The sequence below is a fragment of the Pleurodeles waltl genome, chromosome 5, assembly GCF_031143425.1.
Source record: "Pleurodeles waltl isolate 20211129_DDA chromosome 5, aPleWal1.hap1.20221129, whole genome shotgun sequence".
Taxonomy (NCBI): domain Eukaryota; kingdom Metazoa; phylum Chordata; class Amphibia; order Caudata; family Salamandridae; genus Pleurodeles; species Pleurodeles waltl.
In genome coordinates, this window is record NC_090444.1 from 1,042,211,242 (window position 1) to 1,042,236,854 (window position 25,613).

The 25,613-nt window shown below is 47.5% G+C and overlaps 1 long non-coding RNA gene across 1 annotated transcript in view; it reads left to right on the forward strand.

Annotated features, from left to right (window-relative positions):
* The window catches only part of LOC138296273 (uncharacterized), a 137,576-nt gene extending 114,780 nt beyond the window's left edge, over positions 1-22,796 (forward strand). The window contains exons 3-4 of the long non-coding RNA XR_011203802.1: positions 12,215-12,303; positions 20,918-22,796. This is a non-coding gene — a long non-coding RNA (uncharacterized lncRNA). The remainder of the gene's footprint in view (positions 1-12,214; positions 12,304-20,917) is intronic.
* Positions 22,797-25,613: the final 2,817 nt, after the last annotated feature.

The following is a 25,613-nucleotide window of genomic DNA, read 5'->3' on the forward strand; positions in this document are numbered from 1 at the left end:
GGCACACACCCACCCAACAGCCATCCACCTCACAACAGCCTCAGGCCCATGCACCTTCACCCAAATTCAGCAGATGTACACCTCCTACAACCACTATCTCTACCTCCACCCCCAAAACCCTCCATCTTCCTGTCCCAGTGTGTCTAAGAAACTCTTCCTGGCTAACATTGACCTCTTCCCTACACCTCACCCCGTCCTTCCCCTAGGGCCAGGCTTTCCAGGTCCCAGCCCAGCACCTCAGCCACCAAATCCCCAGCTGCAGGGTCATCGAGTGCGCCACCCATCAGGGCTGCCAGTGTGCCACGTAGCGAGGGCACAGACATTCCACCACCTGCCAAGGTGAAAAAGGTGCCCACATCCCAGAGGGAGAAGCCTAAAGTACCAGCCACCAAGGGCTCAGCAAAAACCAAAGGGGATAGTGGCAAGACAACTGTGGCACCATCAAATCTGGGGAAGGGCCAAAAGCTGAAGAGCAGGTCAGGAGAGGGCATGGTGGCACCGACTGAGGGACTAGTGCACTCTGTCCATAACCACACCAACCTGTACGGCAGCAAACACCACTAGCTGCCCCGCCACCACAACCGCCACCTGCAATGTCACCTGCACCGTCCCCGGAACGTCTACAGCCTCAGTGACAGTCCCCAGCATCTTCACCAGTGGGCAGCCATCCGAGGCTGCAGGAAACGTCCTGCTGTGTCCCTCTGCAGGTGCTGACACATGCACTGCCGCAAGCACCGCCGCAAGTACCGCCGCAAGCACCGCCACCTGCACCGCCTCTGGCACGTCTACAGCCTCAGCGACAGTCCCCAGCATCTTCCCCAGTGGGCAGCCGTCCGAGGCTGCAGGAAACGTCCTGCTGTGTCCCTGTGCAGGTGCTGACCCATGCACCGCTGCCAGCACCGCAGCGACAGACACCGCCGCAAGCACCGCCACCAGCCCCGTGGCGTCCTCGGACACAGGCACCACCACTGACATGGCTACCATCTCCAGTGGTCAGTCGTCTGAGGTTGGAGGAGAGTTCCTGGACCCTGGGCAGCTTCCTTGAGGCATTTCTTCCATCACTGTTTGCACCTGCAGGTGGAAGGCGCAGACGCAGCAGTGTGGGGTATGTCACTGCCTCCATGGCGTATCATGCTACCTGAACCTCGCAAATCTCGTGGCACGCACACCCATGTGAGGGAATTGTACCGGCCACACTGCACATGGAGCACTCTGGGCACCAGGCCCCCTCCAGAACCAGTGGAGAGATACATCCACTACCTCTGTCCTTGGCAGGATGAAGCACTCTGGGCACCAGGCCCCCTCCAGAACCAGTGGAGATTGACATCCACTACCTCTGTCCTTGGCAGGATGAAGAACTCTGGGCACCAGGCTCCCTCCAGAACCAGTGGAAAGATACATCCACTACCTCTGTCCTTGGCAGGATGAAGCACTCTGGGCACCAGGCCCCCTCCAGAACCAGTGGAGCTTGACATCCACTACCTCTGTCCTTGGCAGGATGAAGCACTCTGGGCACCAGGCCCCCTCCAGAACCAGTGGAGAGATACATCGACTTCCTCTGTCCTTGGCAGGATGAAGCACTCTGGGCACCAGGCCCCCTCCAGAACCAGTGGAGAATGACATCCACTTGAGAGACTGTGGCTTTGCACTCCCCAGGATGCAGCAGTGGGCAAACCACCCACTGGAGAGAATTGAGAGACTGTGGCTTTGCACTCCCCAGGATGCAGCAGTGGGAAACCCTCCCACTGCAGAGAGTTGAGAGACTGTGGCTTTGCACTCCCCAGTATACATCAATGGGCATGGAGCCCCCTCGTGCAGCAGTGGCGCTGTGCGTTCATCAGGCTGAGGTGCCCTCATCCCCCTCCCCGTGAGGTGCCTGTATATTTTCTATCTGATGCTCCTGCAATGTTCTCTCCGTTTCGAGTCAGGCATCATGCGTGGGCGTTGCCCCTGCATTTTGGGCCCAATGGTCCATGGACAATGATTAGTACACTATCCGGACTTGTGTAGTTGGTGTACATATTTGTATATACTGAATTTTGACTTTTGAATACTAGATTTGTCTTGGTTACAATGGTTACAATAATTTCCTTTTGTCCTTGCATTCTTCCATGGGGTGGGGGGGTGTATATGTAATGTTGCTGCATGTATTTGTGTGTCTGTTGTTGTGTGTGGTGGTGAGGGTGGGGTGTTGCCTGTGTGTGCCACTCTGTTTCCTCCCCCCTTCCCCTGTGTTGTAGGCGCAGTAATCACCGTGGTCACCGCCGCCATTCGTATTCCTCATAGAAGAGGAGGTAAACCAGCATGGGCAGTATGTGGAGTTTGGGCTCCATGGCGTCCTGGTTCCTCGTTGGGTGTCAAGAGGTGATTATTTTCCCTTCTGTGTACTGTTTCGGTCGTGCTTTTGATAGTGTTGGTTCCGCCCCGGAAAAGATGGTGGATAGGCCTTCTTGTAATAGGGTGGGTGGTACTTTGTCTCCCGCCTGTCTGTTGGCGGTGACCGCCACGCTGTTTGTTTCTACTGCTGTGGCGGTCGGAGTGTTAAAGTGGCTGTCCATGTTGGCGGTTTCCGCCACGTTGTAATCCCATTATTTTTTGCACCAGCCTGTTTCTGTATTACCGCTGCTTAAACACCGACCGCCAGGGTTGTAATGAGGGCCTTAGTGTGCTAAAGTAAAGTTTCAATTTTTAACATATTTAAATCTTCAGTAAAAATTCTACGAGGTGCCATGGTAATACCTATAAATAAAAGTGCTACTTAAGAAAGTGAAATAAGCATGCAGTTCTCCCTAATTTGCTGTTAACAACTATAAATACATATCTCTACCTTTTAATACTTTAATAAAGTGATAATATGTAGGGAACTAAAATAAAACCTACTACTTATTTAGATCTAAGACCCTTACACAGAATGTATCGAAACGCACAACTGCTGAAAACGATATGGCTGCCTTCTACCTATGGTAACCACAGCCATTAGCCAATCACATACTTCCTTAACAGGCGCACGTACCTTGGTATTTCACAAACTTACCACAGTATGCTGTGGCACATTATACAACTAAGAATATTCAAAATTATAACTTTAATGCTACTTACACTAATCACACATCCCCCCTAAAAATTACCACTTACACCAAATAGTCTGTTTTCCTGTCACATTATATCTACATCCTTAACACACTTTCACGCTAAATCTGTTTCCATTCTCACTACACTTTAGCCACTCCACTCTATGCTAATACACTCTACACCATTGCACTCTACACCACTACACTGTATGCTATTATACTCTACGCCGCTCCATTTTTTGACACGCCAATGTATACCAATACACTGTACGCCATTCAATTCCATACTACCCCACTGTATGTTATTCAATTATATGCAGCTCCAATCAGGTGTCTCCAACCTTTTCTGTAGTAAAAACTACTTATGTTCAATGGAAATCATTCAGAGCTGTGAATATTAGAATTTTAATACTGATCACATCAGACAAGTGTACAGTTTTGTTTTGAATGTACACTTTTCAGTTTTTGTAGGCTGGACTGCACATAGGAGAGCTACTTATTGGTAGCTTGAGAGTTACTAGTAGCTCACAAGCTACTCATTGGAGACACCTGCCCTACATTATTAAAATTTACGCCACTGTACACCATTTCACTATATGCCACTACACTCAATGGCAATCCACTGTATGCTATTACACTGTACATCCCTTCATTCTGTGACACTATACTCTATGCCACTCTAATCTATGCCAGTCCACTCTACTGTACTGCACTGTACGCTATTCCACCATGTGACACTCCACTCTACTTCACTACACTGTACACCAATAACACTCAACGTTATTCCACCCTACACCACTCCACTGTACGATACTTCACTGTATGCCACTCCACTCTATGCCATTCCACTCTATGCTATTCCAGTGTACACCAGTCCACTGTATACTGCTCCACTGTACAACACTCCAGTCTATTCTACTTTGCTGCACGCTACTACAAAATACGCCAGTACACTCTACACTGTTCCACTTATGCAGCACCACTGTACAGTACTCTACTGTATGCTATTCCACTCTATGTCACTCCACTCTACACCACTGTTAATATATGCTATTGCCCTATATGCTACACCATGGGTTGCCACTCTACTCTATCCCAGTTCCCTCTATTCCACTCCACTCTGTGCCAGTCCACTCTACGCCACTGCACTGTATGCCAGTCCACTAAACACCACCCCACTCTACACCATTCCACTGTACAACACTCCATTCTGTGCCACTCTACTGTATGCTATTCCACTATATGCCATTCCACCCTATGTCAGTACAGTGTACACCAGTAACAATCAGGGGCTGATTTGAGAAAAGTGCTGATGTACCCAGTGCAGAGTCACTTTTCTTGCGCCTCTGATCCCCCCACTAACGCCACCATGTGTGCGCCGTATCTTAAGATACAGCGCATCATGACAGTAGTTAGGGAAACTAGTGTCAACATTTTTGACGCTAGTATGGAGCTTTGCAGACCTAGTGTCAAAAATGTTGACGCTAATTATGCAAAGCCCATTGAAAACAATGGTGTGCCTCCTTTTAACACCAGCTCAGTGCAGGCATTGAAATTTCCCCCAAAAAATATGCAAAGAAATCTCTTAGATTTCTTTACGCCATTTTTTCGGTCCCACTAACAGGGGAACGCCCATTGCATACATTATGCCTAGCACAGGCATAATGTAGCGCAAAGGATTACAAAGTGGCGCAATGCATGCATTGCGCCACTTTGTGTATTTGGCACATTGATTTTGGGCTCTTTGAGCCATATTAGCGTAAAAAACAATTACGCTAATGTGGCGCAAGGAGGTGCTAGGGGCTCTTAAATCAGCCCCTCAATGTTTCAATCTTTGGAACATGATTTTACACTCACTGGGAGCAATAGGTCGCTGACACATTCACCACTTTCAATTTTAATGTGATCATGTGTTTGAGATATAGGGGGTCATTCCAACCCTGGCGGTCGGTGTAAAAGCGGCGGCCAACCCGCAAACAGGCAGGCGGCCCAAAAAATGGAATTACGACCCTGGCGGGAACCGCCAACACAGCCCGCCACTTTACCACTCCGACCGCCACGGCGGTACAGACAAGCAGCGCAGCGGTCACCGCCAACAGACAGGCGGCAGACAATGTACCGCCCACCCTATCACAACTCACCAATCCGCCACCTTTTCCGGGGCGGGAGCCCCGCCGATAAAAACACGGCGGAAACAGACTTCGAACGGGAAAACGCTCACCTCCATACACCCCACGAGGAATCTGGACAGCATGGAACCCGAACTACACATCCTACCAGCTATTGTCTACCTGCTCCTCTACCAGGAGCACGAACGCCGGCGCAGAAGACAACGGTGAGTACTGCACCTACAACACAGGGGAGGGGGGAGGCAAAAAATTACGGGGACACACATACGCCACACACCCACCCCCACCCTCACCCACTACAACACACACATCAATGCAGAGCAACAAGTCAGAGTGACACCCTCCAAACCCCCCGGAAGAATGCAAAGACAAAATAAAATGATCATTAAAAATGAAGTATATTATAGCATAATTAAAGTTAAGTGAAATATGAAAATATAAATAAAATATATTACATCATGAACAATATATACATAGGTCAAAAGTCCGGCCCATATTGGCTATCATCAATGGGCCTAAACACATGGGCAAAGCCCACACACGAGACCCGATTCCATTGGAGAGAACACTGCAGGGGCATCAGATAGTAAAACTACAGGCACCTCAGGGGGAAGGGAAGCGGGGCACCTCAGCCAGTTCAGTCCACGACGCCAGATCCACGAGGGGCCTCCATGGCCACTGTACCATCCTGGGGAGTGCAAAGCCACAGTCTCACAAGTCTCTACAGTGGGTGGGTTGCCCACTGTACCATCCTGGGGAGTGCAAAGCCACAGTCCATCAAGTGGATTACAGACTCCACTGGTTCTGGAGGAGGCATGGTGCCCAGAGTGCTTCGTGAAGCCCTGGCCGACACAGATCCGGCCCTGCCAATGGGCCAGCGGTGCTTGAGATGAAGGGCCCAGCGGAGCGGTGCTTGACAGGAAGGGCCCAGCGGAGCGGTGCTTGACAGGAAGGGCCCAGCGGAGCGGTGCTTGACAGGAAGGGCCCAGCGGAGCGGTGCTTGAGATGAAGGGCCCAGCGGAGCGGTGCTTGACAGGAAGGGCCCCGCGGAGCGGTGCTTGACAGGAAGGGCCCAGCGGAGCGGTGCTTGACAGGAAGGGCACAGCGGAGCGGTGCTTGACAGGAAGGGCACAGCGGAGCGGTGCTTGTCACGGCGGGGCCCTGTTCAGCGGTGCTTGACAGGAAGGGCCCAGCGGAGCGGTGCTTGACAGGATGGGCCCAGCGGAGCGGTGCTTGACAGGAAGGGCCCAGCGGAGCGGTGCTTGACAGGAAGGGCCCAGCGGAGCGGTGCTTGAGATGAAGGGCGCAGCGGAGCGGTGCTTGACAGGAAGGGCCCAGCGGAGGGGTGCTTGAGATGAAGGGCCCAGCGGAGCGGTGCTTGAGATGAAGGGCCCAGCGGAGCGGTGCTTGACAGGAAGGGCCCAGCGGAGCGGTGCTTGACAGGAAGGGCCCAGCAGAGCGGTGCTTGACAGGAAGGGTACAGCGGAGCGGTGCTTATCACGGCGGGGCACTGTTCAGCGGTGCTTGTCACGGCGGGGCCCTGTTCAGCGGTGCTTGTCACAGCGGGGCCCTGTTCGGCAGTGCTTGTCACGGCGGGGCCCAGTTCGGCGGTGCTTGCCACGGCGGGGCCCTGTTCAGCGGTGCTTGTCACGGCGGGGCCCTGTTCAGCGGTGCTTGTCACGGCGGGGCCCAGTTCGGCGGTGCTTGCCACGGCGGGGCCCTGTTCAGCGGTGCTTGCCATGGAGGGGCCCTGTTCAGCGGTGCTTGTCACGGCGGGGCCCAGTTCGGCGGTGCTTGCCACGGTGGGGCCCTGTTCAGCGGTGCTTGACATGTGTTCCCAGGGAACCAGATCGGGCCAATATTTTCCGCTCAGTCGCCATCCGACCTTTCGCTTGCGGGGCCCTCCTGTGCTGGAGTCCTGGGCCAGTGGGTGTCCTCCTTCACACCCGAAATGGGGCTGGTGGGGCATTCCTGGGCAGCTCGCCTGCTGCCGGAAATGTCCGCCCTGCTGCCCTTGCCCTCCTTCGCCAATTCTCTGGGGCCCTTGCCTCCCTTTGTGGATGTGCCAGGTGACGGTGCCAGGGTATTGCCTTTGGGGGCTGCCGTCTCTGGCCTCTCGCGCCGGCCCTTCCCTTTTTTAGTTTTTTTCCCAGGGGGTGGGCTGGCTGTCCCCTTGCTGCTGGCCGATGTTGCTGCCCTAGAAGCTGGTGGACTCCAATAGCCCTGGACTATGGTCCTTGTAGGTGCAGGGCTTTTGGTGGCTGAGGTGCCGTTTGGACTCTTACAAGATGGAGGGGGTGGGTCAGGTGATGCAAAGAGGTTAATTTTGGAGAGGAAAAACGTTTTAGGAGCAGTGGGAAGGGTAGGTGCAGTGGGTATGGGAGTGGAGGAAGAGGATGTGGTTGTAGGAGAATCAAGTGTGCTGTCTTTGGGTGCAGGTGCTTGTGACGGAGGCTGTCCTGAGGTGGATGGCTGTTGGGTGGGTGGCTGCCTGCGTTTGTGTGGTTTGGAAGAGGGGGTGACAGACACACTGGGAGAGGACACAGGGGACGTGTAAATGGCAGTGGGGGTGGTGACTGCATGTGTGCGGAGTGTTCTGGTGGGTGTGCTGGTGATGGACGTACTGGCTGATGGTGGTGTGCATGCAGGTGTGAGTGGAGACGTCACAGGGAGGGAGGAGGGAGACGAGGAGGAGGGGGACACAGAGGAGGCAGTGGCTGTTGGCATGTCTGCACGTGGATGTTGCATGTGTGAATGCTTGTGTGATCTGTGGTGCTTATGTCTGGATGAACTGCCCTTGGGTGTTGATGTGTGTGCAGGCTGGTCTGTAGGTGTGGCTGGGATAGGCAGAGGAACAGGGGAGTGGGACTGGGATGAGGAAATTGGAGGGGGGAGGCAGGAGACAGGGACAATGGCTGCCGTCAGTGCTGAGGCCAGAGCGTTGAACGATCGCTGATGGGCAGCCTGACCCGAATGAATGCCCTCCAGGTATGCATTGCTACGGTGCACCTCCCTTTCTACACTCTGGATGGCATTCAAAAGGGTAGACTGCCCAACAATGAGCGTCTGGAGGAGGTCAATGATCTCCTCACTGAGGGCAGCAGGGGTAACTGGGGCAGGGCCTGAGGTGCCTGGGGCAAAGGAGATGCCCCCCTTCCTGGCCGAGCGGGCACGGGGCGAACGCTGAGGGGCTGCTTGGAGGGCGGAGCTGGTGCGCGGGGTGGCGGCTGTACCTGTTGTAGCGGTGGGCACGGATGTTGCCGCCACCACAAGGGAGCTCCCTTCCGAGGACGTGTCTGTGTCGCTGACGTCTCCACGGGTCCCCGTTGTGGAGCTCCCCTCGCCCTCCGTCTCACTGGTGAACTCGGAGTCGGTTGCCTGGCCCTCCGGGGCCATGTGAGATGCAGCTCCCTCGTGCTCCGATGCCACTTCTCCTCCGCCTGATGATGCTAATACACACATGAACAGGAAGACCACAAAAAAGGGGGGGGGGGAGAAAAAATGACATGTTGAGTGCATGCATTGGCGACACCGTTGGCGGAGAGGACAGACACAGAAGCCCCCTGCACTACGCCGCGCACTCGGTGTACACTACTCTATTATTGTGACTTAGGCCTACAAGCCTATGGACGACAACTGCACACATAGGTGACCCAGGGCCATGGATAGCTGTACTTAGCACCCTACAGAGGTGGGGGGCAGGGGCACAGGGCCATGCCTTACGGAGGGGACCAGCCTACAGAAGTCGCCCTGGCCTAGAGATACCCACAGCCCTCCTCCCCCACCCAGACACCTCCACTGTGCGCTAACATAGCAGAATGTGCTGGTACTCACCCCCTTGTGTCTGCTGTGATGTCCTCACGCGCCCATCCAAATCGGGGTAGGCCACCGCCAGGATCCGGGACATCAGGGGGGTCAATTGACGGGAGCCACCCCTCCTACGTTGGGAGGCCATGGTGGTGTATGGTGTTTTGTGCGTGGAAAATGTGTGGGTGATGTTGTGATTTGCCTCTGTGTGATGGTCTACTCTATGCTGTGCTGTCTCTCTCTGTCCTTCAGTCGCAATTGTGGTCGTAAGGGTTTGTGCGTGATGTGGGTGTGTGTTTTATATTTAATTGGGTGTGTGGGAGTGGTGTGTGTATGTGTCTCAGGTGTGTGTATTTTGAATTGTCCAATGTGGTAGTATTTTGTAAAGGTGTGTGTATTTTGACCGCGGCGGTGTGTACCGCCAATGGAATACCGCGGTTGAAAGACCGCTGTGGGGATTTGTGGGTCGGAATGGCATGGGCGTATTTCTGTTGGCGTGACGGTGGAGGTTTGGTCATTGCCAGTTTTTCGCTGGCCGTTGCTGTGGCGGACTTTTGTTGATGTCGGGTTTTTGGCGGTTTGCCAGTTGCGGGTCAGAATGACCGTGGCGGTTTACCGCCGCAGTGTTATGGTGGTCTTCTGACCAGCGGTAAGCGCCTTTTACCGCCGAGGTCAGAATGACCACCATAATGATGATTTGTTTGTGATATGGAAGGGTAGTAGGATTGAGGGTGAGCGATTTTAACTTAATTAAATTAATGGTAGGGCCACATCGGGGGAGTCCAGGCTAAAAAATCAACTCTGATTTGGGGTCCAGACGGTCACTGCCGGGTGATCGTCTTGGCGTAGGTTTATCAGCAGTGACCGTCTGGACCCCAAATCAGAGTTGATTTTTTAGCCTGGACTCCCCCGATGTGGCCCTACCATTAATTTTTGGAGGGTTTTGATTTATATCTGTGGAAATTCCCACCATCCATAGGATTAGGTATGTTACTAGGTCCTGATGAATCGCATAAGTTAATTTTCCAGACACTAGCGAGAAACATGTTGACCCATTACATAGAGTAACACAGGGGACTCTGTGTGCTCCGTCTCTTATATGCCATTGTTCTCTAAGAGACATTATTTGTACTATACCGATGCGTATTTTTATGGGGTTTGTGGTCATTATCCCCCTATTCTGGTTTTTAATCTTGTCAGAGGTATAAGCACGAGTATTAAAATTATTAGCAGTTACCTCTAGGCATTTTTAATCTCTTTATTTACCAATCCTTCATTTACCTGTTTTTGACCGGCTATACTTGATTCACAAAAGATCTCCGGCAAAGAGCCCCCTTGTGGGGCCCGTCTGGCATTGCAGCGCAGGCCTGACGAGGAGCTGGCCCTATGATGAAGCATGTCACCGGATGGTGAGTGAGGGCTCTTGCTTCGAACAGCTCTGATTCTCATCTACGGACCAAGCGTTCTATCTGAAAGAAACCCATTTTTCTATATGGAACCGTGTGTGATCTTTATCTGAATGACTGTCTAGTGGGAACTTTACACACGGGACCAGGAGTTAGACTCCGAATATCCCATTTTCCTGCCCCTCCACTGTTGTTTTTTCGATTAGCAGATCAAGCACCTGTATTACTGTTTTCCCTCGATCCCTTCATAAATGTACACTCAGCTCTTCACCTGGTTAAGTCCACTAGGTGTAAGAGTCTGGAGATCTAAAATAAGTTCACCATTCCTTTTTCTTAGTTAGGCAACTTGATTTCCACCTCTGGGATTTATACTCATTTGTTCGATGCCATTAAAAGACAATTTTGAACAATCATTGTAATGAAACTCTTTAAAATGCCTTGCTACTGGGTATGTGTGATCTCTATGCTCAATGGTGCGCATGTGTTCTAACACCCGTTTTTTTAAAGCACATGCAGTACTCCCCACATAGTGCATTGGTCATGGACATTCAAGCACATAAATGACATGTTGTGTGCTGTGTGTAATAAACTGTTTTATTGGCGTTTGTATTCGCCAACTGTTGAGTTTCATTACAATGATTGTAACTTAAAAAATACCCTTACATCTAATACCCCATCTCACCTTTAAACCCTAAAAGTACCCTTACCACCCTATACCCTTATCCACTCCAAACTCTAAAAATACCTTTACCACCCTATACCCTTACCTACCCCTCATCACTAAAATGACCCTTACCACTGATACCCCTACCGACCCATAAACTTAAAATTGCCCTTACCCCCTCTACCCCTAAACCCTAAAATTACCACCCTATACCCCTACCCAAACCTAAACCCTAAAACTACACTTACCATCGTATATCCCTACATACCCTTAAACACAAAAATATCCTTACCACATTATGCCTCTACCTACCCCTCAACTTTAAAATTATTCTTATTACCCAATTTTCCTACCCAATCATAAACCCTGAAATTACCCTTACCAACCTATACCCTTACATATCCCTAAACTCTAAAATGTCCTAATGACCCTAAATCCCTACCTACACCAAACCCTAAAAATACACTTCCCACCCAATACACTGACCCACCCCTAAACTCTAAAAATACCATTACCACCCTATACCCCTAACCAACCCTAAATCCCAAAATACCCCTGCTGCTCTATATCCCTACACACTTCTAAACCCTAAAAATACACCGACCCACCCCTAAACCTGCAAAATATTCTCACCGCCCTGTATTGCTACCCTCTCCAAACCCTAAAAATAGCCTTGCCACCCTATATCCCTATCCAGCTATCAATCTCAAATTACCCTTACCACCCTATACTCCTATCCACCCCTAAACTGTAAAATTACCCTTACCACCCTACACCCTTACTCATCTCTAAACCCTAAGAATACCTTTACCATTCTATGCCCCTACCTACTTCGAAACATTAAAAATACCATAACCGCCCAATACACTGACACTCTCTTAAGCCTTTAAATTACACTTACCACCCTATGCCCCTACCAACCCCATGACTCTAAAAATACCCTTGCCACCCAATACCCCTACTCACCCTGTGACAGGTAAGTACAAATGGATACGTGAGTACGCAGTTTGGGTGTACGGATTTTACTTTTTATTTAGTCTCTTCTTTTTTTCTTAGTTTTCTCTCTACTGATTTGTAAGTCTGTCGGGAATTCTTCTTCTCGTTCTTTCCGGTTTCTTTATGTTCTTTTCTTTCCAGTTGCAGGTTGGCGCCTCAAGGATCCAGAAGATCATCCAGAGGGAGAGAAAAACAAGAAGCCCGTTTTAGAAGGTACATTGGTCTATATGGTAGGTATTTGCTTTTTCCTCTCTGGCTTTCTTTCCCTCTTTCTATCTTCTTTCATGTGCCCTTATCTCTGTGTCGCTGTTGGTTTCTAGAGGGTTCTCCACTATTCCTGTTGTTGATGTGCTTTCTTTCTATCTTACTGTCGTCTAAAATACTGTGTTTCCTCTCACCCAGTGCCTTTCCTTATTTATGTTTTGGTTTGTTTCAGTGATTTTTCATGAGCCTTTTCGTAAATATAAAGAAAAGTAGTGCTCCCCTTTTTGTGCCCCTTTTGTGACCTTCCCTCCCCTTCCCCAGTTCATGCCCCGTACCTGGTGAGGCCACGTTCCGCTCCTTCGCGTAGTCTCCCCCTCAGTCTTCTGGGTGCGGGTTCCAATTCGTTGTTCCCGGCTGCCCAACTCCAGTTTCCTCTTGGTCGCGTCTCTGTCCTCCTCCTCTGTGCCTCCACTTTCCTCCCCTTGTGCGTCCCTGCTTTCCTCCTGCTCTGCGTCTCCGTTTTCCTCCTGCTGTGCGTCTCCGTTTTCCTCCTACTCCACATCTCCCGTTCGGTTTTCTTGCCTGTGTTTTTCTTCCTGTTGTGGCCTGCCCCCTGCTTTTCAGAGCCGGCCGGACATAGAGATTTGACCTCTATGCCGGCATGTTGATAAGTACCCCCGGGTACCTTCAGGTCGGCCCAGATCCTGGCGGCCCATTACACACCCCAAACTCCAAAAATACCCGTACCACCATATATCCCTACCCACCCCATAACCCTAAAAATACCTTTCCCACCCTATATCCTTACCCACCCCTAAGCCATAAAATTACCCTTACCACCCTATAACCCTACCCACCCATAAACCCTACAATTACCCTGAACACCCTGTACCCCTACCCACCCCTCAACCAGTAGCGTCTCGCGACCAGCTGAAGGGGCGGTGAACAGGGGAGGAGGAGGGTGGGGTCAGGAATAAAAATGTAATAATTAAATACAAAATAATAATAAAAAAACACCGCACCGCCTCTCCATCCGCTCATCTGCAGGCACAGGCTCCCAGCCTGCCCTGCGCTAATTCTGACGCAGCTCAAATCAGCGTCAGGATTGGCTGGGAATGCCCAGCCAGGGTGCTCCCAGGTAGACTGGGAGCCTGTGCAGGCTCTCTCCAGCCCAGCAACTTTGTTGCTGGGGTGAAGAGAGCCCACTGCGCATGTGTGTTTGGCCGGCCCGAGACGGCTGGCCAAACACACATGCGCTCTGAGAGAAGTGCTCTGTGCACTCCCCTCGAGTGCTCGTCACAGCCTTTATTGTTTTCTTGAAAAGGTTTGCAGCTGCTGCGGCTGGCGGGGGGAGGGGTGACGCTCCTCCGCCCTCATGGAGGAGCCGCCCCTGCTCTAAACTCTAAAATTATTCATACCACCCTATACTCTTACCCATCCCTAAACCCTAAACCACACATTTTCCTGACCACAGAGTAATTGGGCCGGCCCTGGAAGATGGGGTCCGCAGGGCCTTTTCAGGCTCGGTAAAGGGGATCCTGTGCACCCTCTCCCCTTTTTAAATAACACATGGTCCTGGGGTATGTGGTCACAGTATGTGGTCACGAGGCCTGTGAAGGCTCAGGGAGGGGACCCGTGTACCCCCCTTCCTCTTTTTTGTTGGGCTCAGGGTATTGGGTGCCTGGGCCTATAATGGCTCAGGTGAGGGACTGTTTCCCCTTTTTTGTTGAATTCAGCCATGGGGATGGGACGCACTGCTCTGCTCCCCTTTATTTGAATTTGGCATCCGGTGTGGGCTGTCTGGAGCCTAATACGCCTCGGGGAATGGGGCCACACGCCCCTCCCCCTTAATTAAGAATCCTGGCCCTGCCAATCAGAACACTCTGGGCCATATTTATGCTTTTTGCCACAAAATTGCACTAACACAGTTTTGAGGCAAAACGTTTAGCGCCGGTTTGCGTCATTTAACAACAGCAGCCGGGCTCCATTTATAATGAAAGGCACAAGGCAGCGCTAAACTTGGGCTAGCATCTTATAAGAAGATGCTAGCTGGATGGGTGTGGCAGTAGGGAAGGAGGGGGATGTGCGTCAGAAAATAACGTTAGCCTGGTTAGAGGCAAAGAAAAATGCCTCTAACCAGACTAGTGCCATTTCCTGGCACACAACCACCAAAAACATGACTCCTGTTTACGAAAGACAGGAATCGTGCCCACCAACCCAATGACCATTGCACCCTGCGCCATGCAGGGGCCCCAATTTAGGGCCCCCGATGGCAAAAAAAAACTTTAAAGACTACTTACCAGACTTACCCGGGATGCGGTTCCCCATCCTGCAGTGTCCTTCTGGTGAGGGTGGGTGTGTTTCTGGGTCTTAGGGAAGGCATCTGTGGACCCATTCCATGGTGTTTAACCATGGAAATGGTCCACAGGTCCCCTAACGCCTGGTCTGACCCAGGCGTTAAATAGTGGTGCAAAGCAAGCTTTGCACCATTATTTAGCCCCTCCTCCCACCCGTGTGTCATTTTAGCACGGGGGAATAAATATAGGGCTAAGGAGATAGCACCATTTTTTAGACGGGAACACCTGCCTTGCATCTCATTGACGCAAGATAGGTGCATGCATCCAAGAAATGGTGCAAACTCCTCAAAATATAAATATGGTGTTAAGTTTGTGCCAAATTTGCGTACAAAAATGACGCAAGTCCGGCGCATTTGAAGTATGAATATGGGTCTCTATTTGTTAAAATTGGGAACGCAACCATATTTTTGCAACTTAATTTCTCAGAAACTACTGACCAGATTTACACCAAGTCACAAAAAGCACAACTTCTGGACCAAGATCTAGCTGCCTGCCAAATTTGGTGCAATTCCTATGGAAAATACATGGGTATTTTGTATTTTGGGACCTCCCTTTTTTCTCAGCCCCTCATTTGATGCATTACTCCAAAATCTTCCATGCACAAAGTAGATACAATAGTGCACAGTTTTGGAAAGTTTTGTGAAGATATGTCAAACAGTGGCAAAGTTATTAGCAAAACAAAAAAGGCATTCCCTATGGAAATGCTGACCTAACTATAAGTACCCAGTGGGCACCACCACTGGGTAATATATGTATATGTGTATGTATATATATATATATATATATATATATATATATATATATATATATATATATATGAAATATATATTTACCTTGCATGGTAAAGGCATGCATTGTAAATGATGCATGGTACAGGATGTTTCCCTCCTAACTATAGCTACACACCACACTGAGGGACAACGTATTAAAAGGAAGCTGTTGAGTCAGTTTACAAATTGGTATCATTATGGTGGGGTCCCCATTGCCAGTGAATGTTAGTTGTACACTCATGAGTGACCCATATAATTTGAACTTGTTAAGGGTTTTGTCAGACAGGGGGAAGAGCTTTGGCAAACAGCAGGGCAGCTTTTACGGTGTGGGCATACTGGGTGTGTGATGTTTGCTGCTAGACTTTCCTGGGAACCTGACACCAGGAAAGCAGGCACACATGTAATTCTGCAAACGCTATTTGATTTACAAAATTGTAAGATGATCACATACTTATACCAGGCATTAAGAACAGTGGAAGGCACCAAACTTGAATACAGGGGCGGAACCCCACCCAGCAGCAGGAGCAGCAAATTCTTTAAAAATAAGTTGATAATAAACTATGTTTATTATCGTTTTATTTTCAAAGGGGCAGGGCCATGGGGTTGACGAGCAGTGAGGGGAGTGCACAGAGCACTCCCCTCAGTGCGTATGTATGTTTGGCCGGCTGTCTCGGGCCTGCTAAACACACATGCGCACAAGGGCTCTCTTCAACCCGGCATTGTATTGCCAAGTTGGAGAGAGCAAGCCCAGGCTCCCAGTGTGCATTGGAGCACCCAGCCAGGGCGCTACAGCAAAACATAGCACTGCTCTGAGCAGCGTCATTGTTAACGCAGAAGTTTTAATGATATTACTAATGATTATTTATGTATCCTGAGTGTTGAATTTGCGTAGAAAATGTAGTAACGTAGGGAAAAATACTGCACGCATTTGAAGGTGCGACTTCCTGAGTGGCCACCAGTGTTCACGAAGTGTACTTATTAAGAGCTTAATAATATGAAATGATGAGCTTATGTTTGATTAATGTAGTAATATGTCTAATTAGAGGTTATCTATTATGTATTAGCTTTATTAATCGTAGGCCTTAACTTAGCAAGGTCTTGGCCTAGTTGCACTGCTTAATGTCAAGTTGCATTGCTTAGGTGTCTTATAAAATGGATGCTTAGAGAATCAAATTGTGATTTTCCACAATAAAGGTCACAGAAATAAAAGCTTTAAAGAGTGCTTTAAGGGGAGATACGTACATCACAACGAGTATAGGGGATATTGCAATACCAGAAGGTACACCAGCTTACATTGTAATTGAAGAAAAAGGCACTCCGCCATGTCTTTGGCTAAAGCAATGGTGCAAAGTGACAGAGAAGGATGGGAGTTTAGCGTTTCCTATCAACGGAACATTTAATTTAAGGAGTTAAGCGAATCTGAGGAGAGTGCTGTGTGATCTTAAACCCCCTCCAAGACCAGCACAGTTTGAGGCATTAGCGATCTGGGAGTTAGTAGCCAGACAGCAACAGAAATTTGAGAGGTGAATGAAAAAGGTAGAAAAGACACTAGCGGAGGCTAGATGGGACAGTGATCAGAAGTTTTGGAGAACCAAGACCTTACAGGGGATTAAGTTGTTTCCTGCGATTACACAAGACAACGAGAGAGAAGAAAGGAAAGCTACTAGAAAGACTAACGGATGCCCTTCCGAGAGTGGGGAGGCTAGAAAATCTTTGACATTGGAGGAAGAGTCAGACGATGATGACTTTATTTTGCAGTTATTGAGAAATCGTCCTCCACCATATACAGCCCAAGAGAGTGGTCTGAGCACTAGTGTAAATCCTTCAGCTCCCACACAGGTTAATGTGACAATGAGTCCGGTGCAGGTTAATCCTAACCCGACACAGAGCACAATGCAGAGCAGTCTTAATGCACCTATTACTACAGTAGTCCAAAATGAGGTGCCACAGCCAAATATCCAGAGAATTTACCCTGATGTGCCCATTGTGGAAATAGCCACAAACCAAATAGTGACTACAGGACACGGTTTCCCGAGACCGACCTTGGTTCAGACAGAGCCAACTCCACTTTTACTGCCTCAAGCGCAGTCTCAAACAATGCCGAAATACACTCTGATAACAGGGACACAGTCAGATATGTATATACTGATGAACCAGAATGCAGGAATTACACTCCAACAGAACCTGAATGTTAGACCAAGCCCAGATGCTGTATCTGTACCTGTCACCATTGGTCTGATTGTGCTCTTGTTTGCACAAGAGAAACTCAGTGCAGATGAACAGGGAGTCCTGAGTCAGAATGCAATGAGGGGATGACTTAATGAGAATATATCGAGTAATCCCCCCAGGTGTACTGCCATTTGTAAAATTTTGTTTTGACCAATGACTTTGTGTTTCACCACTGCGCATATTAGTTGCTCAATGTTCACCAGTAGCACATGGTATGTTTTGTTCAGTTTAGCCGCCTATGGGCTTTGACATTGCATTAGTCATTACATTCTGTATTCTGCCTATTGGCTTTGACATGGCATTAGCCATTACTTTCTGTATTCAGTTGAGCCGCCTATGGGCTTTGACATTGCATTAGTCATTACATTCTGTATTCTGCCTATTGGCTTTGACATGCTGTATCCAGTCTAGCCGCCTATTGGCTTTGACATTGCATTCCTATTGGCTTTGACATGATGTATTCAGTTTAGCTGCCTATTGACTTTGACATGCTATTAGATATTCTGCCTATTGGCTTTGACATGATATCATATATTACATTTTGTATTCAGCTCCGCTGCCTATTGGCTTTGACATGATACCATATATTACATTTTGTATTCAGCTCCGCTACCTATTGGCTTTGACATGGTATTATACATTGCATTTTATATTCAGCTCAGCTGCCTATTGGCTTTGACATGATATTATACATTGCATTTTGTATTCAGCTCAGCTGCCTATGGGCTTTGACATGATATAAGACATTGCATTTTGTATTCAGCTTAGATGCTTATTGGCTTTGACATGACACTAGACATTGCATTTGATATTTAGGTTAGCTGCCTATTGCCTTTAACATGACATTGCATTTGATATTTAGGTTAGCTGCCCATTGCCTTTAACGTGGAGTTAGACATTGCAGTTGAGAATCCAAGCTGTATTTTTCCAAGCTGTGTTTTTGCACCAGAGAACCAAGATGTTTTTCTCACAGTAGACTAGACGTGATAAGAGAGAGTACATGGGTGTTGTTTTTTCTTCGCTTGAGCTTGGGAACAGGAGTAGTCTTGGAGACCTGGCCAGTCTCCAAAAGGCTTGCTCAGTTTCCCAGGTCTGAGAGGAGGGGGCACACCTTTGTAACGAATGTAACAGGCTGCAGAGGGTCAGATTCGAATCTGCCGGACCTCGTGGTGGAGCTTGGCGCAGGCTGCCAGCAATCCCGTGTGGGTAGATGAATCTCTCTTTCTCGCGGCTGACAGGGGTCATCAGCTTGCAGACCTTAGAAAGATGAAGCTGTAGATAGTTCCCACACGGTGAAGTATTTGTTTTGCTTTGCATTCAATATCTTATAAATATAACCTGCTGTGTATATTGCAAACTGATATATTTTGTTTGATTAACGCGGACTTGAAAGCTACTAATTCGTCATTCATAAATATTGTGGTTGGGGAAGAATTAACAACAATAAAAGTCTTCTTTGACCTCAGAAGTGCATTTCTGTTGTGTTATGTTAGTGCTTAGAAACTAGATAAGAGGAAAGCACTACAATTGGTACCAGAAGTGGGGCCGGTCATTAAGAGGTGATTAAGAAGGGGTTTGACGAGTTGGTAGATTTCTAAGTGCGCACTTTAAAAGTGTAATTGTTTTTGTTGTTTGGAGAATTACAGAAATTGTTCTGTTTGGAGAATCACAGTAGCACGGCAGACCATGTCTGAGAATACATGTGTTAATGAACTGCCTGATGGTGCTAAGAAAAACTGTGAATTGTTTTCTGTTTGGGGAATTACAGAAGAAAATGCATGTGTAGAAAACGTGTGTTTTGGAAGTAATGATGACAGAAAGGTCTGGATACCTTTATCTGCTTACAGAGAAATGCAGGAGAAATGTAGGAAGTTGGAACATGAAAATAGGAATTTACGTGAGCAAATTAGCCCAACTGAAAGTTATAAAAAGGCTGTTTATGAAGAATCTTTCTTTTCCCATTCCAGTAATGAGGGGGTTAAGACAGCTCCGAGCTGCACTGAGTTTTCGTGTGAGCCAGGGTTTTTGGCAGACAAAATGCATTCCTTAACTGATAACACGGAGAGAGACCAGAATGTGATTTACGAGTTACCGTTGCAAAATGCACAAGTAAAACGAAAGAGACACCGAGTTTCATTAGCTTGTTTGATTTTTGGAAAACGAATAGCCCTCATTTGAGAGAAATCCTAACACTTTTGTATATGGTCACTGTGAAAAATAATATGCAGTTGCGCGCTTGTGATTTGGCAAATGAAATAATGCAGACTTTAGGTTTCTGCGCAGTGCAAGAAGGAAATACTTATGTACATGTAAATCAAGAACAAGGAAAGAAAATAGTGCCCCTAGCTAGAATCATACAATGGATCTGGTACTTGCAAGACAGGGCTAGAGTACCACAGGTAAAAGAGTTATCAATGAAATTGTGTGCACCATTTGAATTCGTGTCTACTGAAGATAAAAAGCATGTTTGTTTTACTAATGATTCATTGACTGAAATGTTGTTTTCTGGCACAGTAGAAGGAACAGCGTTGTATAATGTGTGTCAGATTTTAAAGCAAGAGCTACGTGAGATGTGTCATTTTTACGCTGATTTTTGGTTCATTGCTAATGTTTTAGCACCTAACTGGTTCAATTACCTTGCAGATGTTAATGAGAAAAATTCAGAGAGAGAAGTGTACACCCAGAATTCTGCCTTAGTGGGGATGGCTAAGTGGGTGCCCCAGAAATGTGAACAGCTGAGAGAAAAAGCCACTTACAGGTGGGCAGAGATGAGAGAGATGCACATTCCCCTAGATTTGATAAAAACTGTGCAGCACGCACAAAGGCAATCTGTCATGCAAGCAGTCACAGAGCAGTTGGGGAGAGGAAAGTTACCAGGACAGAAATGGCAAATTGATCAGGTTTTAGGGAAAGTGATTGCTGCAAATTACCAAGGAAAAATCGAAATTATGCTGATACCTAGAAAAGAATCTGATTCATTCATACAAATTGGAGACAGAATGGCCCAACTTGACAAAAGTGCAGTGAATGGAGGTTTAGTAAAGAAGGAGTCTGCCCCAGCCCTTCTGACAGTGCAAGAAAAGGGAAGCTGTGGTGCAGCAGATAAAAACCTCAGTGCTGATGTGTGGGCTGAAGCCCCAAGTGATCCTCCAGAACCTGCAGAAAATATAACAAAGGGCCTCAAAAACGTCCTGCTGATTATAAAACAGGGAAAGAAAGAGGAAGGGTGCAGTTTAAATCAAAAATGTTATTTGCAAGAAAAGTCATACTTGTTTCTTTTGCAGATCCTACCACGTTTCGCCACTGTCCCTGAGTGTGCTGTGTGGTCCCCCTTCCGGTGTGTGCGTGTGGGGTCGGGGAAGGGACCGAATCCCCAACCTGAACCTGGCTGAGTAAAGTGCCAGCACCATGGATCCATTTTGCGCAAACTGCGCCTTCAGTTCAAGTTCAACTTGTTTGATTGCATTCTTCCACTGGAACTAAGCTGTGTTTTTTTTTTCCCTTCTCGTATGGAACTCTGACTTTTGCTTACCTTCCAGCAAACCTTTCAGGTGGACCGTGCACCTTTACATGAGCAGAACTCATGCCACATCAAATTGCTAACACTGTTGAATTAGAGACTCATTCAGAGTATAAAAATTGCCCAGTCTTCTCTATGTAGATGTATCTGATGTGAAAGGTTATGAAATCAATGTGTTAATTCACTTCTATTGCTTTACAGGGATTGCTTTGATCATAATGTTTTTTTTGTTTGTGCTGATGTTTTTTGTTTGAAACAGGAGATATGTGAAACAAAAATTCATTGGTCAAAGGGCGGAATGTACTGCCATTTGTTAAATTTTGTTTTGACCAATGACTTTGTGTTTCACCACTGCGCATATTAGTTGCTCAATGTTCACCAGTAGCACATGGTATGTTTTGTTCAGTTTAGCCGCCTATGGGCTTTGACATTGCATTAGTCATTACATTCTGTATTCTGCCTATTGGCTTTGACATGGCATTAGCCATTACTTTCTGTATTCAGTTGAGCCGCCTATGGGCTTTGACATTGCATTAGTCATTACATTCTGTATTCTGCCTATTGGCTTTGACATGCTATATCCAGTCTAGCCGCCTATTGGCTTTGACATTGCATTCCTATTGGCTTTGACATGATGTATTCAGTTTAGCTGCCTATTGACTTTGACATGCTATTAGATATTCGGCCTATTGGCTTTGACATGATATCATATATTACATTTTGTATTCAGCTCCGCTGCCTATTGGCTTTGACATGATACCATATATTACATTTTGTATTCAGCTCCGCTACCTATTGGCTTTGACATGGTATTATACATTGCATTTTATATTCAGCTCAGCTGCCTATTGGCTTTGACATGATATTATACATTGCATTTTGTATTCAGCTCAGCTGCCTATGGGCTTTGACATGATATAAGACATTGCATTTTGTATTCAGCTTAGATGCTTATTGGCTTTGACATGACACTAGACATTGCATTTGATATTTAGGTTAGCTGCCTATTGCCTTTAACATGACATTGCATTTGATATTTAGGTTAGCTGCCCATTGCCTTTAACGTGGAGTTAGACATTGCAGTTGAGAATCCAAGCTGTATTTTTCCAAGCTGTGTTTTTGCACCAGAGAACCAAGATGTTTTTCTCACAGTAGACTAGACATGATAAGAGAGAGTACATGGGTGTTGTTTTTTCTTCGCTTGAGCTTGGGAACAGGAGTAGTCTTGGAGACCTGGCCAGTCTCCAAAAGGCTTGCTCAGTTTCCCAGGTCTGAGAGGAGGGGGCACACCTTTGTAACAAATGTAACAGGCTGCAGAGGGTCAGATTCGAATCTGCCGGACCTCGTGCTGGAGCTTGGCGCAGGCTGCCAGCAATCCCGTGTGGGTAGATGAATCTCTCTTTCTCGCGGCTGACAGGGGTCATCAGCTTGCAGACCTTAGAAAGATGAAGCTGTAGATAGTTCCCACACGGTGAAGTATTTGTTTTGCTTTGCATTCAATATCTTATAAATATAACCTGCTGTGTATATTGCAAACTGATATATTTTGTTTGATTAACGCGGACTTGAAAGCTACTAATTCGTCATTCATAAATATTGTGGTTGGGGAAGAATTAACAACAATAAAAGTCTTCTTTGACCTCAGAAGTGCATTTCTGTTGTGTTATGTTAGTGCTTAGAAACTAGATAAGAGGAAAGCACTACACCAGGTGGGACAGATTTTGACAGATCTAGATCTTTGTTAGACCTTAGCCCATTCGGCGTTCCTCCGGATACTGTCATAGGGTCGACCGTTAGTCAGAGCCTGAAATTACTGACGCCGCAGACTCCAAATACAGTAGTGCAACGGGCACCACATGCACAGGCTAGCAACATTTCATTGCAGGGTTTGACTGCCCAGCCACTGACCGAATAGTTAGACAAGCTGAATACCCTGCATAGTGCTCCGAAGGGAGAGGAGAACTTGAACAATATGAGACTAGGAATAGAAGCGAGTGAGCTCCTTGAAGGAACAGTTTAGAGTCCTACACAGAAGCAGAGTTGAGATATCTGTGCCCGAAGACTACGAGGGAAGTGAGCAATGTGCATCAAAAGCTAGCAGACCTGGCAGATAAGTACAGCATAGAAATAGAGAAAATAAAACATTTGAAAAGGAGTTACAGGTCAGATTTTGAGACCAAAGATTTTGAACACATGAGATCTGCAGAGATGAAGGCACACCTTAAGGAGTTACTTCAGAATGTCCAGACCTAGGGAGCCTTAGGCAGAGGGGTAAAGAAGAGAGATAAAAGGAAAAGGGATTCTGCTGAGCTGACTGCAAATATGCAGCAGGGTAAGGATCTGGTGAAAATGTTACCAATGACAAAGATTCTAGGAGGGAATTTTGTTCATGTCCCTTGGAGCAGAGGTGACATTCTATCTTTTACAAATGATTATCCTAGGATGAGAGAGAAACCAGTAGAATGTTATCAGCAGACAGACAGAGTCATGAAACTTGCAAAGTGCCTTTGGAAAGTCTTGAACACTCTATTAGAGATAGTAGTTCTAGCTGACCTGTGGATGGAGTGCAAAAGGGGTATATTGGTCGACAAAGAACCGCAAAGAGATCAGGTTATGGGGCGCCATCTCCTGAGGTAAATAAATATTATTACAAGGTAATTGAATTCCTGAATACGAGAATTTCGCCCAAGAACATTGATTGGTAGAGGATAGACAGGACAGCTCAGAAAACCAAAGAGTCAATACATGCATTTTACAAGAGATTGTTGCAGGCGTTTAAGCATTACAGTGGTACAGAGACAATTGAGCCTAAAGACATGATTCATTTTGTGTTCAGATTTGTGGAAGGATTGAGACCTGGAATTAGCCAGATGATTAAGCGTCATTTGATTTGCTGGCAAGCAAAGCCGATCGATGAGGTGTTGCAATATGCAAAGTACTGTAGTGACGAGACTGAGTTGAAGCAGAGAAAGCTGAAAAAAAGATAATGGTGATGCAGATTAAAGCTGCACAAAATAGGGATTCAGGGAATTTTCCACAACAGCTACCGTATAGGAAAGTCTTCCTTTTTGCGCTGGTCAACCCCAAACTTATTGGACAGATACTGGTGGTTACTGGCTCTTGGCAGTGCCCTGGGTACTGCTTACCAGTCCTAGGGCCAGTGCTCTGTGTAAAGTGGATATGCAAATTAGGCTAATGATAACTGGCAAAGTTAACTTACCTATAAGTCCCTAGTATATGGTAGGGCATGGAGGTTTAGGGACCCCAGCATAGGTAGTGCCCCCATAGGTGCACTGCTGAGGTGCCCGGTGTCATTTTAAAGGCTTTTAAATTAAAGTTACATGCAAATTCTACTTTGGAATTAAAAGTAGTTCCAAAGTTTTAAACTACCTTATTTTTACATATAAGTCACCCCTAAGGTGTGCCCTATGTGCCCCTAGGGCTGGGTGCCATGTAACTATAAGCAGGGACCTTATACAAATAGTTTTATAAGCTCTGGTGAGGTAAAATAGCCATAATTGTTTCCCCTCATTGTAGTGAATGGCCTCCATAGGCTAGAATGGGGAGACTTTATTTTAATTTTAAAAAGTCCCCCTTAAGTAACAGATACCAGAAGTTTGGTATCAAATTAATTGTTATAATAAATCCCACAGCTTCCAGTTGTTGGATTTAATATAACTTGTTCAGGTAAAGATTTTTAAACTTTACCTGAAAAGTTGCCAACTTCATCCCTGCAGTGTTTTTGCTGCTGTGCTCTGATTGGCCAGCCTCTGTCAGCCTGGCCAGGCTGCCTTGATGAGGTGTGAAGTGGCCTGGCTCCACACAAAGAGATGTGCCTGTTGGAGGAGATCTCTCCTCAGCAGATGGTGAAGCAGGAAGGGGGAGGGCTGCCAAACTGGTCTTCAAAGGCAGAGAAGGACATTTCGAGCAACCCAGCAACACCCTCACATCCAGCAAACGCAGACAATTAGGTGCCCCCTTGATTAGATTAGTAGAGGGCAGGAGAGGGGTGTGCTTAGGATTTTTTGCCACACCAGTGGATGGGCTCAGCCAGATGTAACCTCCAAAAATCACTTTCAGCCGTGATGGATTTTTGAGGAATGTTGCTCCCTGGGATTGATTTTTGCCACACTTCCCAGGAAGTGGTCATCACAGGGGGAAGGACCCTGCACCTGATTGGAGAACCATCCTCCCCTGTTTTTCACCCAGGAGCAGGGATAAAACTGGCAGACCTGCACTCACACCTCAGATCCCCAACAGATTCCAAAAAGGAAGAACTACAGGAGAAGAAGGACTGCCCTGCTGGACCCCTGGCCTGAACCTGGACCCTGCACTCTGAAGGACTGCATCAGCTGCACACTTGGGCTTCATCACAAGAAGTACTTTGCCTGGCTTCAACTGGTTCAAGGAGGGACTCCCTGTTTGCTACAGGTGAAAACTTGCTAACCAGAGTCCCCTGC